Source organism: Typopeltis vanoorti, chromosome 1, assembly GCF_054136105.1.
Source record: "Typopeltis vanoorti isolate ZY-2024b chromosome 1, IOZ_Tvanoo_1.0, whole genome shotgun sequence".
Taxonomy (NCBI): domain Eukaryota; kingdom Metazoa; phylum Arthropoda; class Arachnida; order Uropygi; family Thelyphonidae; genus Typopeltis; species Typopeltis vanoorti.
In genome coordinates, this window is record NC_143549.1 from 106,082,685 (window position 1) to 106,096,925 (window position 14,241).

General features: G+C 36.4%; 1 protein-coding gene across 1 annotated transcript in view; it reads right to left on the reverse strand.

Moving 5' to 3' along the window:
• The window catches only part of LOC150110289 (uncharacterized), a 359,887-nt gene that overhangs the window by 43,054 nt on the left and 302,592 nt on the right, over window positions 1–14,241 (reverse strand). The window lies entirely within an intron of this gene.

Genomic DNA, 14,241 nt, shown 5'->3' on the forward strand with positions numbered 1-14,241 from the left:
CAATTGTGAGGAAAATTTGCAGTAGTATTACAATATTTGGAACTGAGTTCTAGAGACTGTATTTTAGAATTAACTGTAAAAGTTCAAAAAGGTTCAAAGTGCCACCTGGGGTGGACCCCCCCCCCCAGCTACGCCACTGCACCAATGGCATCCACTGCCCACCACTTATACTTCCACACACAATCATTCTCACGGTAGGATTCAAACCCGCAGCCTTTTGGCTGGAGAGTGGATATGCTAACTGCTCGGCCAACCAGGCCGGCGATTCAAATATGAACGATATTCTGTATTCAGAAGACTTCCATGTGCTCTACTACTATGTAGAACAGTATTATAAGTAATAAAATCACACTTAGAAATAAAATAAACAAATAACTTTCATACATGCTCTTAAAATCATTCACACTGGATGTACTCACTACTTCAACAGGCAAACTGTTCCACTCACTCACTGCCCTGTGAGAGAAAATTCTAACTCTTGCCCTTTTCTTAACTACACACAAATTTAACTTCCATGGATGTCCCCCCCCTTGTCCTCTCCCCACCCTCCATATAACAAAAAAAATTACCAGTTGATAAACTATAATGCAGTTTCAGAAGTTTATAGATCCATATCATATCACATCACCCCTTTTTCCTCCTGTTAACTAGTTTCTATAGTCCACATACTCTCAATCAGTTCCCATAATGTGCATTCCATAATCTCAATATCATCTTTGTTACTCTTCTTCTTCTTCGGACCCTTTCCACAGCCTCTTTATTCTCTTCAAACCCAGGAGACCAAATCTGCACAAAATAATGCAGTTGCAGCTGTATCAAGGCCTTGTAAAGCGACAAAAATGACTTCCTTATTATTATTATTATTTGATAACCTCAATGAACTCAACAGACTCATCATGGTGGGCCCACTCAACCAGCAACATGTCTATCATAATGAGCTTTGAAGTTATTTACACTACCTGCATTCACAATGCACTCAGGCAATGCATTCCACTCACTAACAATTCTCCACATAAAAAATCTACTTCTCAAATCCTTCTTCACCACGTCTTTATACAACTTTCAGGGATGACCTCACATTCTTCCTATCTTAACATCCACTCTTTTTATAATTTCTTCTGTATTAATCTGATAAAATCCCTTAACTAACTTGAAGGTCTCTATCATATCCCCTCTTTTCCTCCTATCTACATTCTCTCAAACTAATAACCAAAGTGATATCAGGTTATTAGTTTTTGGACCTCTCTAGTGTTTCCACATACTTTTCACCTATGACAACTAGATGATCAAATCTGGGCAATAATTCATATATGGTCTAACCAATGCCTTATACAGAGAGACACGATCTCCTTATCCCTACATGTCAATGTACTTTTTATCATAGCAGCAACACATTGTGCACTCTTTGCAACACGTGTGATGTGCCTCCGGAACTTCAGAACACTGTCTGCCATCACTCCAAGATCCCGAATCTCATCCGCTTCATGAAGTACAGCTCCACTGATACAGTACATAGCCTTATATCTCTGTATTCCAAAGTGTAACACCTTTAATTTATTAATATTAAAACTGCAATCCCACTCACATGTCAAAGCTAAAAGCCTATTCAAATCCTGTTGAGAATTAACATCAGCACAACTCCTGATACTTTTACCTAACTTTGCACCATCAGCAAACATTTAAAGATCCCCAGTCAATACACATGAAATATCATTAATAAGTAACTTAAACAGTAGGGTCCAAGAACAGAATCCTGAGGTACACCACTGGTCACCTTCCTTTTCTGAGAAACTACTCCATCATACACAACTTGCTGGTATCATTCAGAGAGCCAATCTCCAATCCATCTAACCAATATACTATTTATTCCTACCCTCTGCAGCTTGTACATCAACTTATCATGTGGTAATCTATCAAATGCTTTTGCAAAGTCCAAGAATATCACATATATGATTCTCTCTTATCCAACACATTCATCACCTTATCATAAAACATAAGGAGATTTCTAAAACAAGACCTGATTGACATAGAGAATCTTATGTCAATCAGCCCAATTTTGTATTCTATTTCTAACCAATTTTTCCAAGACTTTGATCACAACTGCAGATATACAGACTGGTCTATAATTGGAAAAGTCTGTTCTCAAACCATGCTCATGGAGAGATATCATTTTGCTTTCTTTCTACTCCTTAGGAATATTCCCCATTACAAGACTTTCATTAAATAACCAGGACAAGGGCACGGCTAACTCTTTTGCACATTCATTAAAAATAAATGGTGATACGTCATCCTTTCCCACAGTCTTATTAACATCTGACTCGAGCAACACTTGGTACACCTCTGATTCTTTCACCTTCAATTTTCCTAATTCTTGCCTTCCTTTCTACATGTTGCACAGCATAAACCTGCCATGATTATTTTTCCTCACACTTTCCACATAGCAGAAAAATTTCCTTGGATTAGCTTTGACCTGACTGGCCAATCTCCACTCATATTCTACTTTTTCTTTTTTAACCATGCTTGTCACTTTTCTGGTCTGCACTTTATATTCTTCATGCATCTGTTCACTGCAAACTTTCTTGTACTTCCTCCAAAGCAACTTATTTTGTAACACTGCTTGTTTGATTTCACTGCTCATCCATCTCACTCCTACTGTATATATTCATTTAACTCTTGGATGCAGTTATGCATGGCTTGTGTTAGTACTGCCTTATCATTTCCCATTCACTGTCAACATTCTTTCTACACAACTCATCAACCCAGTGCACTGATGCTAGTTGATTAGGAAGCTTGTCATAATCACCCATCTTATGGTTCCACACATATTGATAACAAACTTCTTGATAACAACTATTTTCCTGTTTGACTACCTTCCAAACCAATACCTCATGCTCACTTCCATCAATAGGTGGCAGTGCTCATAGCTCATTCACAACCACATCCTGTGAGGATATCACAAAATCTAACACTAATAAACCTTGTGTTGCTTCCATCACATAATGCTTTAGATAGTCCTGCAGAAACTCAACAAATTTAATCTCCTTCTTAATGAACACCATCTCTTCTTTCCAATCTGCATTTCTAAGATTAAAATCTCTCATTAGGATCATCTTCCTTTTATTTTCCCAACTAATTTGTCTAACCATTTCACTATCAATACTCTCCACATTCCCTGGCCTATAACAGCATCCTATTAGACATACTATTCTACTGATCTCAACTTGACACCAAACAGCATCAAAATCTTCACACGTACTACTATTTTCCACTTCGACTCTTGAAGGACATGATTCCTCTGCTACCATTAAAAATACTCCTCATCCTCCTATCCTTTCAGAAAATTCTATATCCTACCATTTCAAGTCCAGACAGTATATCATCCTCAGTCAACCAAGTTTCACTTATACTGATTATAAATACTGATTCAATCAATGCTGCAAACTCTGCCCCCTTTTTGACAATCCATACATTGGTATACAAGCATAATAATTCTCCACTCTTTGAGGCCATCCCATCAACAATCACTTTTTACTCTCTCTCTCTCTCTCTGCTATAGTGCACTTCTTCCTTCATTCTGACCATCCCTGCTTCCCTGATCCTGACTCTGATTTTGTATATTCTTATTATCCCCATCATTTTGTACTGCATCACTTTGCTCTACTAAGTTCCTCACCTTCGTATCTATCCTTTTCCCATCCTTCCATAACCAGCTTCTCAACCTCTCTATGACTCTTAGTGGTACTAATTTCATATGAACCCCTGTGCACTCTTATTAAATAACAATCGCTCCAAATGACCAACACCAAACCCATTCAAATGCATCCCATCAGCTTTGAACCATTCTAACTTCCCTTTGAATTCATCCAATACATTCTCAAATTGAACACTCTCCACCTGACACAATTCAGCCATCTTATTATTCAGAATCATTGCTCTCCTCAGTTCACTACTGTCTTATCTGGGCAACAAACTAATCACTTTCCCAAGGACACTATTTTCCTTCACTTCCTGCAACAACTTCTTCAAATCCCTTTCCACATTCTTTGTCTCACTATTCAAGTCATTTGTGCCCACCACTAGTTCTGATATCCATTCCTTCCTTATATCAATGTTCATTTCAACATCACAATTGTCCTCTGAGTTGTATTTTTTGCAATGTGACATAAACCTACTAATATAATATGTCATTGGAAACTTGATCACACCAAAATTGCATAACATTACACTTACTAACATTGAATCAATAGCCATTATTATTTGCCAGGTGATCCAGATTATTTAAGTAATTCTGTAAGTGCTGTATATCAGTAGCATCCTTAACAGCCTGCCTATTTCAACATCATCAGCAAGCAATTGAACATCTCCTGTCAGGTTCTTCCCAATATAATTAATTTATAGACTGATAAACAATTGTCCAGGCCTGATCCCTAGGGTACATCACTGGTCATGTTAAATCTTGTCGAATCAAACCCACCATATACTACTTTCTTATAGCTGTCTGTCAACTATCCACTTATCCAAGTCAATACTTTATATTCCAGTCCCATGTTCTCCAGTTTATGCAACAGCCTTTCATATGGTATCCTTTCAAATGTCTTAGCAAAGGCTAACAGTATCAGAGTGTATCCATTTCCTTTATCCAACTTAGCTATAACATTCTTATAAAATATAAGCAAATTGCTAAAACATAAACTCCTTTTAGTAAACTCATGCTGTTCTTTGCAAAGTATAGTTTGTTTGTCTGTCAACCCATTTAGAGAAGTATGTAAGTTCTTACATACTTCTCTAAAATCTTCACCCCTCACCACCCCATAGTTAGGCACACTATCATACATTCTTTTCCTTCCTATGAGATTTTTATGAGCTGAGACTCAAGTTATGCAAACATGTCAAGGGTCAGGCCATTTCAGCTGAACATTACTTTAGCACACACACATACTAATATTTCATTTGGCTCTATTGATAAATTGATATCCAAGTTATGCAACAGCTCTTAAACCCTCATTCTTATGCACTCTAATCTCTTCATCCATGAAGAGATTAGAGTGGTAGCATTCTGCAACATGCTACATACACCTGTGCTTGTCCTAGTTGACAGATCATCTTAGCAAAGCAAGCATTCATTATTTGAACAATCTCATCTACTTTTGACACAATGGTAACATCTGCATTCACTACAGTTATTCTGTTGAATTTTTCTTGGTCCACACAGTTAGCTGAGTGGCTATACACTTTGCAACCATATGCCTGGGAAAGGAGAGTCCTGAGTTCAATTCCCGTCACCAATATGAGGAGCTTAAGAATCTTTCTCAGATATAGCCAAGTTAGCCGGTCTTGGACGTGGATAGCAGGGTTTTTCTCCCCAGTTTATCTGGGATTTTTCTGCCCACAAGCAGGCAAACTGGCCCCGTGAACACCCGCATCTACAGACATAGGACACTGGGAGGCATAGGGCTAGCCATCTTATCCTCAGGATGGATACGGCTTAGAAGAACTATTTGTTCTTCGAACTCTAGAGACTCATCTGTCTCATTTAAGCACCTTTTCAAATCTTCCCTTGCAATGCTGATATCCTTGCCATTTAGTAATTGACACCATTGGACTAAAGATAGTAATCTCCTGAGTTTGTCATAATTTTAGGCTTTGTAGTTCAGCATATAACCTAATTGGAATATCCATATAGTTAGCTACTTCCCAAGACAGCATGATCACAACTGCCAACTGGTGGCAAAACATTCATATTCTTAACTGAGATCCCTTTTGACACTGTGATCAAATCTAACACTCTTTGACCTCAAAGAACCTTTTCAAAGCTTTCCATGCAATGCTGATATCCTTGCCATTCAGTAACTGATACCATTGGACTAAAGGAACGAAGGAACTTCTTTCACAAGTTACTTGAGAAGGTTGTCTTGCAAGAGAACCATAAATTCTCCTTCATTTCTAACACGAGATTTCTCTTCTACCCAATCAATGTCTGAATAATTTATAAGTCACCCATAATGATTATTCACTTGATACCCATCAAGGTAATTTGCAATTCATTTCATCATCCCCAGCTGCTGAACCACTAGCAACACTCCACCATAGATTTCATCCTGTTAGCCTTGACTTTATGCCAGATAGCTTCACATCACTGCTGCATGCATGGGACATTATTACTATTATTGCTTGCAAGAGTTACTATTCTAAATGAACACAATTCACCTGATACAATACTTCCTCACTCCTTTTCTATCTCTACTGTCTTTCCTAAAAATTCTATATCCTTTTTCAGTTCCAGTTACAGCATCTAACTCTGATAGCCAGGCTTCACCAATGCCAATAATCTTAGGACAAAATATATTACCAAGGCAATGAACTCTACCCCTTTGTTTCTGATGCTCATGGCATATCTGTATAGATATAACAGATTACCTCCTGGCATTTTTGCATACTTACGTCTACATTCTGCTTGGTCCAGTTGGGCAACTCAACAGACATGCACAAAAAATCTGAACCCAAAGCAGAAATTTCAACCCCCTTCACCAGATTCATAACAATGCTTAATGACATTCATATCATTATCGTAGTTGAATAACACAGCTGAACGTATACACACACACATATTCTGTGACTCTCTGCACTAGATCACAACCCAATTAATAATTTCTCTAGGCTCCTGGTTTCAAGTTCTCTCATACAAATCTTTCTACCATCATACTCACTTCTACATCCAAAAACTTACATCCGTTTCTTCTACAATGCCTGCGCACTGAATCATTTTCTATCATATTGAAAGATTTTTTATCTTGGTTATAGTATAAATTAAAGATGCCAAGAAATTATATTCCTGGTTTCATCCTTTATCCAAGTGTAAGCAAACAAAGTTTGCACGTGAAGTAACTTCATAAATGGGCTACTTGTGCATAGAGGCTAATGACTTCATATCAGTTACATTAGTATCCATTAATACTAATGTTGGCCGAGTGGCTAGCGTATCCGCTCTCCAGCCAAAAGGCTGCGGGTTCGAATCCTGCTGTGGGCATGGATGTTTGTTTGTGAAAATACCAGTGGTAATAGTTGGCGGTAGATGGCGTTGGTGTAGATGGTGAAGTTAGTTGCGGCTGGTGGAGTTGTGGAGATGGAGAGTTGTAGAGTAGGTACCCTCCCTCGGTGAGTCTTTGGACTCCCTGGAGGTGTTTGGTAATAATAATAATAATAATAATAATAATAATAAAATACAACGCACATATCCATATGGACATGTATAATGCTATGCATTATGGAAAGGGACCCAGACCAGTTTTGACCTTTATTGAGGTCTCATCAGTGGGAGCAGGACCCAGAAGTGATACTAAGGTTGAAGTGATTTGACTACTTGTATATGAAAATATGACTTCTGCATTACTTCAATCTTGATATCACTCCTGGGTCTGGCTCCCATTGATGAGACCTCAATAAAGATCGAAACCACTTTGGGTCAAATTGACCCGAAAAATCACCCAGAACTGATCTTATCTTTGGACACATGATTAAAAACATGGGAAAAACAGTCAAAAACTGCCTTCTGAAGATACTTAACACCTCCTGGAATAAAGGTAAACTACCAAAATTCTGGAAAACATCAGTCATTATACCCTTACTAAAACCTAACAAAACCCTTGTGACTATAAAAGCTACAAACCAATAGCTTTGACTAGCACTCTCTGCAAACTAAATGAAAGGATAATACCTACCAGACTTATGAATTGGCTCTTAGAAAATAACGAGATCAACTTCTACCAAACTGCATACAGGTCTCGACACAGCACAAAAGATCAATTATTTTATCTTTGCCAATCCAGCATAAATGGCTTTCAAGAAAAACCACCAAAGAAGACAACAGCAATATTCTTGGATCTCACAGCTGCCTACGGCCACATCTAGAGACAAAAGTTAATAAAAATTGCATACGATACTGGAATAAAGGGGAATGCATTAATTTGGATTTCAGATTTCAGGAAAAGAAGAAAAATGAAAGTAAAAGTTAGTGGAATTTATTCCAACATGCATCAAACTTGGGCTGGAATCCCACAAGGTTCTGTTTTATGCCCACTCCTATTTCTCATCTATATGAACAATATCTATCCTCACATAATAAATTACACAAAAATAGCATGCTATGCAGATGATATAGAAATCTGGCACACAAGCAGTAATCCTCAACAATCTGAAAAAGTCCTAAATAATTCAATAAAAGGCTTAGAAAAATGGGCAAAGGAACTTAAACTACAGATAAACCCAGAAAAAACAAAACTGAGCATCTTCTCTACTGATACAAAAAATAGACACACTTACAACCCTCAAATCAAAATACCAAAATAGAAAAAACTTAGTCTCCAAAATACTTAGGCCTAATCCTAGATACTGAACTCAGATTTACAACTCATATTACAAATCTATCTAATAAAGCTCTTAAAAAGTTTAATATCATCAAAAGGCTTTGTGGAACAAAGTGGGGTGCAAAACCGAAGACACTCAAAACTACATATACAGCACTCAAACGACCCACTATGGAATATGCGTCATCAATCAGGGCTCTAGCTTCTACTAGCTCAAAAGAAAAACTTGACAGAGTACGATCAAGAGCAGCAAAAATTATCATAGGTGCAGTCTCATCCACAAATAATTTAAAAGCTCAACAAGAGTGTGGGCTTCACATACTAGAAGACAGAAGAAAACTCTCCACAGTTAAATTCACTAACATAATCAGGAGCTACCAACAGGATCACATCTCACTCAGGACTTTCGATGCCTGGACAAGAAAATCTAGACTAAAGAAATTATCTACATTATAATATGATCATGAAATTAGAAAACAGATTGACTTAGAGCACCTATCTATTGGAATAAGCAAAGAGCCATTCTTTTCCACTATTCTTCCAAAAAACACAATGATAAACTTAAACGGACTTGACACTATACATCACTTAAATAATTCAAACCATGTCATTGCCTACACTGATGGATCATCTGAGGAAGCACTTAACTTTCAGGAGGTTCAGGGGTTTTTCTAACTCTACCTGGAGGCGAGGAAATGCAAATCAAAACCACAGCTGGCAAAATAGCTTCAAACTTCACTTGTGAATTAACAGCCATACAAACAGCTCTCAAATCTAGTAATAAACATTACAGAAGGAATAACCATCTACTGACTCAAAATCTGCACGTGAGGCAATAAAAGAAAAAATAATAAAAAAATGGAAAAAGAAAACTAACACAGGAAATTCATGAACTATTAACAACTTTAAATTTGAAAAATAAGAACGACACACTGCAGTGGATATCAGCTGATGTAAATATTGAAGGCAATGAAAGAGCAGACAGACTAGCCAAAGAAGCAAGATACTTACTCAAAAATTACACACACTATCACTAACTGATGCTAACTCTGTCGCCAAAATAAGATTGGTAAAACAAACTATCAAGAAGAAGAACAAAATCAGTATAATTAATAAAAATAGAGAAATAACCATAATCATCACCAGACTAAGGATGGAACATTTTAAAGACATGAAAATTCATCTGGACAGTAGTAGGAGCTGTGAAACATGCAAAACCTGCCCAGGAGTTGAAATAACAGATGTCCATATTTATTCCTGTCCAGCAATTGCTGCTGCTCTACAGAAAATTGACAATAACCCTAGAGAAAAGCTCTACTCCATCAAAGTTCAACAGAGTGCCAAAGCAGTTCTACAGATCCAAGGTCATATCTAGAAGCTCTTCAATACTCGACGACAACCGCTCTGGGTAGTGGCCCTTCCCATAATGCATAGCATTATACATGTTCGTAAGAATATGTGCACCGTATTATGGAATACTAAGGCAATTGATACGAAGTCATTAACCTTTATACACAAGTAGCTCAGTTGTGAAGTTACTTCATGCACAAACTTTGTTTCCTTACATTTTGCTTACATTTGGATAAAGGATGAAACCAAGAATATAATTTCTTCCTTCTTAACTCAGTTATATATCATAATAAACTAACGATTTTTACTCTCTCACTTTTCTTTCTCACTTCTTCCAACAATCCTTGCATATCCTCTCTGATTCTACATTTATCCCTACTTCAATCATTAGTTCCATCTCCATTCCTTTTCTATTTCTCTCGTGATTGCTAACAGAGTAATTACTCCATCAGCAAGTGAAAATTTCATTATTAAATCACCAGTAACATGTTACTTCTTTTTTCTTATATTCTAACTGACTTACCTTAGTGTTATTATAATTATTCATTGTTACCTTACCTGCCTCAACATTTTCTTGCTTCAAGTTTTCTGTCTCCAGTAGCTTCATTAAATTGTGTCCTTATTGGGTTTTTTTTTTGCCATTTTTAAAACAACCTAAATTTAAAACTACATGTACAGTTATACAAGGGTGTGCTGAAAGTTGTGATATAATCACCATGAAGGAATTGAGGTGCTGTCATTAAAAATGTATTTATTTAATGAGTTATCTGTTTCTTTTATTTCTAGCACTATACTCACTTACACAATACACAAGTAAAGTAACTGAATAAAATTTATATTCATGAATCACACTGTTCATTTTTGGAAATTCGTTTTGTATGCCACTGGAAAATTAACAATACATGTTTAGTAGGTTTTTTTTTTTTTAAACGAATCCCACCCATGAAAGATTACAAATCCAAATCTATCACATGTTAGTACAGCGGACCAAGGATTAGAATATGTGTTTCACTGGAGGCAATGTCGAACTTTTTTGAGACATTTCAGACCTTTAATAAAAGGTGGTGCACTCACAACAAAGAATGAAATTCATCTACTCTAATGACATTCACAAAATTCATGCTCACAATGGAATTTTAACCCACAGCCTGTTGATTGAATTGTGAGCAGAAGAATTATCCACATGGCCAACATGCTAGCACATGTGATGATGTGCCTTTTTTACTTCCTGATGAATAATAAGAGATGATTAGCCCATATTCAACTCATTCCTAAGAAGGACAACAAATCCTCTCTCTCTCTCTCTCTCTCTCTCTTCAATTCCTTCTAAGTAATGGAGAAACCATTAACAATCAACTATTATAATACTCAAAAGTCACTAACAAGGAATCCTTGCATTGCTTAGGACACTGTGCCTGAGCGAGGGCACTGCTTGCTCAACCTATGCTATGATGCTGCTGCTGCTCCAATATGGTCAGTCTTCTGATTTCTGTAATTTGGTTGACAGTTCTCTTTCTTCTCTCTCTCTCTCTCTCTCTCTCTGGTCACACCCTATGTGAGATGGCAGGTGAAGCTTTGTCCTCACATTTTGCAAGTAAAGCTGGGTTTCTGCAAGGCTTCATTCTTTCATCTACTCTCTTCTTTCTGGATACTACTGAGCTTTTCCTATTAACTGCAAATCCTATTCACTGTTATCAACAAAACTTCCAGATAACAACATCTAAAACTTCAAACTGTGATCTCTAACCTATTCTTCAATGAAGTTCTGATAGTTTTGTTAAGAATATTATAAATATTGCCTCCTTGCCAAATCTAAGAAATTAGGCTTCCTCTTTTGCTCAAGGATTTATTTTACCTCTGAATAATCACCAATTCTATAGAAATCACAAATTCATCTAGATATTGAATATTGTACTCAAATTTCAGGTGATCTCCCTAACAGCCCCCTCAAAATACTTGACTTTGTACAGAAGAGAGTAATTAACTCGATTAATGACCCATCTCTCACTAATTCACTGCACTATCTTACACACAAATTTAGTTTCTCATGCATACATTTTTCACAAATATTTCAATAGTCAGTGTCTATCAGTATCACAGTGATGGACATTTCAATGTTAGAATGTTAAAATGTCATCAACATTGTTAGAATTAATAATGTCAGAACTTACATTGTTAATTCTACTGCTCTCCTCTAAATCTGTTAAAAAAAAGTGCAGCTGTTATTCATTACTCCTTCATAATTCAACTCCAAACTCACAGAACAAATTTTTCTTCTGTGAGTTTGGAGTTGAATTTGTTCATTCCTTCTGCTGCTACCTTTTGGAACAACCCTCCATCCTTTATGCATTTTCTAAAGCATATAATCTGCAAGCCTTCAAATTCCATGCTAACAAATTTTTTTTTCTTTCTTCTCATCTTTCTACTATACTAGTGTCCAAAAGCTAAGGACGAACTACATTTTACCTGTTTATGAAAAAATCATAACTATAGCCAAATGTGGACATAAATTTATTGCCAGCATACTAATAAATTATATTCCACAAAAATGTGTTATAAAAATTTCATACAAATTAAATTGCAATACAGCAAAAGCTACCAATTTCCTAAAATTAATGTACAGTGTTTACAGAAAATGATGTAGAAACATTTCAATATGGAATATGTCCATCCTGAACTGTGATACAGCTCTCACAATGTCATATCATGCTTAGCACCAAGTGATTCAGGAGTTTTTGAGGCAAAATGGCCTACTCCTCCTTCAGAGCAAGGATAAGGCCTTGTTTGTTTTCTGAAGAGGAATTTCAAGCAGCAATGCATCTCCCTATTGAATCCAAAACATGTTCTATGGGTTGAGATCTGGGAGCATGCTGGCCACTCGGCTTAATTAATATCCTTGATCTCCAGAAGTATCTCCACTGCTTGTGTACAATGTGGTGTAGCATTGTCATCCATAAAAATGAATTCTTCAACTACAGCACTACAAAACAATCAAACATGATGTCGAAGAATTTCATTGCAGCATCGTTCACCAGTCACAGTAACTTTTCCACCACTTGTAGCTTGATGCATCCATTAAGCATAATGCCACCCTCACACCATGATCACAATACCACCATATCTATCCCTTTCAAGAACATTCTCACGATAGTAATACTTTCATGCAAGATCAAGTGTTGTCTAAAATTGGAGGAAAGACTAAAATGACTCTCATCTGTAAGGAGTACATTAGCCTATTGGTGTTTTATCAAATTTTTATGGATACAATGCCACTGAAAATATGAGCTGTTTACAACTCTATAATGAGCTGTTTATAAAGTGATGCAGACTACAGGCGTTTGAGCATATGGGCTTACTTTTGCTTGATGTTTTGCCATAATTTGTCTGCATCCCTGTGCTTTAATGGAGCCAAATTTAAGCTGACCTGACATGGTGCATCAATTATGTTTTACTGCTATATAAACAAAAATCTGTCTTCATGCTCTGTAGTAGAGTAAGGGCGACCTTTTAGCAAAAACCTCTGGAACACATTCCATTGGTTTGAAACTCTTCCTAGAGCCTGGATACAATGCTATGTGAGATTCCAAACTCTCTGGCAATATCAGAACAACTTTATTCTTCCATGAAAAGAGCTTCCTTCAAAAACAATTTGCTTAGTTATACAAATTTCCACAAGCTGATTCATCTGAATTTGCAGTTGTAATCTTCAGAAATAGTGTTTGTACTTAGGTTTTGAACACTACTGTAGTTCCAATGTACTATACTTTAAACAACTAAGGTAAAAGAAGGGGAAAGTTTCATCAAGAGAAGTCTTAAAATTTGATAATGACTTTTAATTTTAAATCATGATTAGTATCAGTTTAATCATATGGCAGCAATTTTTACACTTTCTGTTCAAAAACTCACTATTTGGATTTGCACATAAAACTACAAATATTCTAAAAACTAAGAAGGAAATACACTTACACAGATGAATTCTTTATATTATGTCCAGGGTAAAAATGTCATTTACATAACATTTATATAAGTGTTACATGGAATAAATGTAATTGTAACACTAGCTTCATTTAAGACCACAGCAAAAAACCAGTTCCACATGCTGGCTGCTGAGAGCAGATGTGACTGAACTTGATAGTAATGTATCAGAAGGCTCTCGGAACAGCTACTGAATAATTCAGCCACCACCTACTCTGCAAGGTCATGCCTAAAGGTTATACATACAATGAACTAGAGACCGGGCACTTTCTCAGAGTGGGAGGCATAAACTGTGTAGCTTTTATCTGCAACTGCATGATGCTGTTCTTTAATTAACTCCTCAAAACAAATCAACTATGCAAGTCATCATAAATAATTTCAATAACATGACAATGAAAAAATCTCCCTCAAAAAATAATACCAAAAAAAATCAAATAAACAACAACAAAACTGTAATAAAAAAATCTAAATAAAACAATCCTACATATCCACACTTCATTATGATTTGTGGTGATGTAACTCTAGCACAAACAATGTGCACCACTCTTTTCTT